We start from the raw sequence: 4,844 nt of genomic DNA on the forward strand, positions 1-4,844 counted from the left end.
TCAATAAGTTTCAAAAAACATTTTCCCACGTTGGTGCTAACGTTTTACCAAATGGAGGGTTAAACCAAATGATGTTGCGGGCTCTGTTCCGTTTTGGAGTTGATATTGTTATAGGATTATATGTTAGACTACATTTATAACCAGACTCTAATAAAGCTTCATTATATAGAGGAATAGTATTTTAAAATATTTCTTTGTTAGATGAATTTGTAGACAATCTAAGTTCAATCGAACGTGGTATTTGTTTTAATATACTCGGCGGGTGATTTGAATCAGCATGGATGTAATTTAATGTATTATCAGGTTTGAAATAAGGTTTAAAAGTGCAGTCACTAAGATTTAGAGTCACGTCAAGGTAGTTAACAATTTTCATGTTGCATTGTATAGAAATCCGTAAGCCATTGCATTTAAATATTTCGACAATATGCTTTTTTATTTTTTTCATTTGAGGGCCGCTTTTATTACTAAAAACTGCCAAGCCATCGTTACGGTATAAACCAACCTCAAGCTTGTTATAAAATTTTGAAATTTGAAAAAGAAGAAATATTCCTACCAGCTCACAAACCTCTGCACCATCGAACGCTCCCATGGAAACATCAAATAAACCACTTGATTGCTTTATCCAAACTTGATCATTATTAAAAAGCAAAGACTTTCTTGCATGAAAAATTAGTGATATGTTTTCTTTATTTAATGTTAGGTGTTGCTTTGCAAAATTGATAGAGTTTTTAAGAAGTGTTTCACTGATAGAAGGGTAGAAGTCGATATTATCAAAAACTAAAAATTTATAAAGGTGTTTATCTTTTATGGCCTTAAACCAATCGATAACATTTCGAGTGTTTTTCCATTGATTTAATTGTAATATATTTCTTAGGTCTGTATTAATTTTAGAAAGAATATATTTACTAATTCTACCAACCTCGTTTTTAGCAGGATTCAATAAACGGACAGTCGGATTGTTTTCAAAATTATCTTTATGGTCTTTTAAAGTGATAAAACAATCGGAAGATGTGTTAATGTCAATTTTATTGAAAACTTCATGATTTTTCAAAAGACCTTTACCTTATTAGTTTACTTTATTTATTATGTTTGAGTTGGATGTAATCAAGTGGTTGTAATCGTTCTTAGATAAACTGTAAAGATTGGTGAGACATAATTTGCAAAATTTTATCAAATCTTGCAAATTATGTCTCACCGAAAAATATGAAATTCTATATTATAAAAAGTCTAATTTATTGAATAAAAGGAGTGAGATTGTTTTTAAGTGTAGACATAGAAACAGATTCCTTCTTTCCCAATATGACACTGGCGATTAAAAAAGATGTTTTTCCATATTATCATTATTTTTATTATCATTATTATTACTATTATTATTATTTGACGTCAGAACTCATTTCATTGTTTTTTTTAATTTTGTAACGGTTTTTTAATTGTATTTTTGAAGGGTTTTTTCTTGATTTAAATATATGGCTGATGAGTGCCGCAAACGGCATGAAACTTTAAGTACCGTAAAAAAGCTGTTTTTTTTCATCTTACTTATTACTGATAGAATATTTAAAGGATATTTTTTTGATGCTATCATGAATACTTTTATTATTACTTATTATATTTCTCTTATAAGATTTTGTCTAAATAGTTTAAAGGTTTAGAGTTTTTTTTTATTTTTTATGAAATTTATTTTTCTTTATATTTATTGAGTTTTATCTTTACCATTATTTTGTTTTAGTTACCTGTTGAAATGTGGTTTGAATTTAGTAAATTTTCATGATTTGAACTTTACTTTATTGATCATTAGCCAACAGTTCAGGATGTTGAATACAATTAAGGTCAGAATAAATTTGTTTACTAGTAACCTAACAAAACAGGTTTTTGCGGTGTTGTATATTGCAGTGTTTTTTCTCCTCAAACGCACCGAATGCCGTTCCTTCACCTTAAAAAAAAAACTTAAAAGTGTTACCTTTGTCGTTATTTTTTGTGATATACTAATGATGAGTTCCGACACCTTTTTTTATACACAGTGATTTTTAAATAGAATTCTGTAATCTTCTTTTAATAAATAATGTAATTTAAAAAAAAATTACATTATTTATTAAAAGAAGATTACAGAATTCTATTAAAAAATCACTGTGTATTTTAAGTTTAAGCAATGGTTTATTATCTATTTTGTTGAATGCAGAAAAATAGTATTTAAAAATCTAAGTTATCTTCAACTAAAATTAATATTTCAACTAAAACTAATATTTCAAAATCTAAGTTATCTTCAACTAAAATAGTGACAAGGCAACTATAGTCTTCTTTTTGCCCCTGTCATATATTGTTTTTTATTCATGAACATTGTTATTGTAAATACTATTAACGACGAAATATATAATTAAAAAAATAAAATAAGATATTTCTAAGGATGGTAAGTTTATCCTGTGGAACCATATTGCTTATATATTCTATGAAGACAGAGAATGTGGCTTTTGTTAATTATCTAGTTTCAAAGTCAGCTGCAGTGTATGATGATATACTTGACTTATCTAGCTGACTTTTACAACTGGTGCCACTGCATGACTAACGTTTCTTTTGCTTTAGAAAGCAATCAAAATTTGTAAACTAAATTTCTTAAAAGTTGTTATTTGTAACTTGCGATGATGTTTCTGCAAATCGCAAGTTGTTGAAAAGGCATTTTAAATGATTCCTTTATTCCTAATCCACCACATTAAAATAAGACAACTCGCTACTGTCTTATTTAAATATGATTTATCCAACTTAAAACATACGGGGAAAAAAAGATATATGTAAGGATGGTAAGTTTATACTGTGGAACCATATCGCTTATATATTCTATGAAGACAGAGAATGTGGCTTTTGTATTTTACCTAAATGTTAAATACGTTGCATACGGTTACATAAAAATGAACACTAAGAATATTTTCGTAGTAAAATCTCTTTGTTATAATTAGCACTTAAATATATTTACATATATCAGTTCTGGAAAACCGCCATCTTGCTTTTAGCACGCTTTTCCGCTGATGTATCGTGACGTATTCAGAAAATGTTTTATCTTAAGAAATGTCGCGTTTCAATAGGGCCGCAAACACAAAACCTCCACCAATAAGTTTTTTTCATTCACTATCCTGGAACCGTACTGGCCTCTGTCGGAGTCGCCCTGACTTGCGCGATTCCACTGGCGCAATACTCGATTCCAACACGGTGGGATGTTTGCTAGCCCCGTCCTCTTCTGTGTAACTTTGCACGGCATTGCTGGCTATTGGTTCCTCCGCGGATGGTAGTTCTTTCGCGTTAGACGTATTTGGTTGCATCGAACACGGGTTTAGTAACGAATTTTTAATTCGTAGTTGAGGGTTAGTGCTTTCAGGAAACGTGATTACGGAATCGTATTCCGGGTAAATCGGAAAATCACAGCCTTATTTGATCAATGTGTCGATGAACGACTACTTCGCTAACGCTTTCATGCGTACCACACCCGGAATGGGCACTGTGCAACTCTTTTAATATCATCTCCTGTAACGATGCGGTATAACAACCCGGTTTCCCCACATTAGAATTCCTCCTTCGACTCCTAACTCATATTTTCTAGCTACAAAAGGTTTAAATCCTGTTTCATTGGGAAAATGCAATCCACTAAGAACACCATCTAACACTCGACTTATGATCGGGTCTCGTGCCGAATGGATTTTGACATCTTTGGCTGAGACTGGTGTGCTGGATAGCTCCATCATTAAAATTATATTCTCTGCGACTGATGAATCTGGGTTTTTAATCGGCAATCTGCTCATGCAGTCTGCATTTCCATGTGTAGCTCCACTACGGTATTTCAAACAATAGTTGTAAGCAGAAAGGGTTAACGCCCTACGCTGAATCCTTGCAGCGGTCATGGCTGGAATAGGCTTTCCCTCTGCCAATAAACCAAACAAAGGCTTGTGATATGTCACTAGAGTAAAATGTCTCTCATATAAATACTGATGCAATTTCTTTACGGCAAATATAATAGATAATGCTTCTTTCTCAATTTGAGTTCTGCTGTGGATAGCGTTCTGGATATGTAAGTAATCGGTCTTTCACTTCCCTCAGATGTGATGTGTGCCAGCACTGCTCCGATTCCATAAGGTGATGCGTCACAAGACAAGATTAGCTCCTTTTTTGGATCGCAATGTATCAATAATTTAGGCAAACATAATTCCGCTTTGGCACTGTCAAATGCTGTCCATTCTTTTATACCCCACAACCAAGGAATGCCTTTTCTGAAAAGCCTATGGAGTGGCTCCACGATTGTTACTAGGTTTGGCAAATTTCTGTGGTAATAGTTGATCATGCCAAGAAACGATTTTACCTGGGTAGTGTCTTTAGGTTCAGGCGCATTCCTGATTGCGTTAAGTTTGTCCTCCAGCGGTACTACCCCATCCTTTGTTAATTTAAAATCTAGATATTCAACTTCAGGTGACATGAATACACATTTATTTTCCTTTAACTTTAGTCCTGCATTTTCTAGAATATGTAAAACCCTTTCAACGTTTTTTAAATGCTCCTCATCCAACCGGCCTGACACTAAAATGTCATCAACGCGAACTTTGGTAAATGGCAAATTGCCAATTAGCTTCTCAATTTCTCGTTGAAAAATTCCAGATGCTGAATGCACCCCAAACTGTAATCGTGTAGGTTCAAATAGACCTCGATGAATGTTGACTGTCAACAACTCACAGGAACTTTTATCAAGAAGTAAATGGCATCTTGCTACAAAAATTAGAGAATATAAAATTGTAACTCACAGGAACTTTTATCAAGAAGTAATTGTTAATAGGCAAATACTAAGTCCAGTTTTGTAAATTTTTGTCCGC

The sequence above is a fragment of the Hydra vulgaris genome, chromosome 12 (assembly GCF_038396675.1).
Source record: "Hydra vulgaris chromosome 12, alternate assembly HydraT2T_AEP".
In the NCBI taxonomy this organism is placed as follows: domain Eukaryota; kingdom Metazoa; phylum Cnidaria; class Hydrozoa; order Anthoathecata; family Hydridae; genus Hydra; species Hydra vulgaris.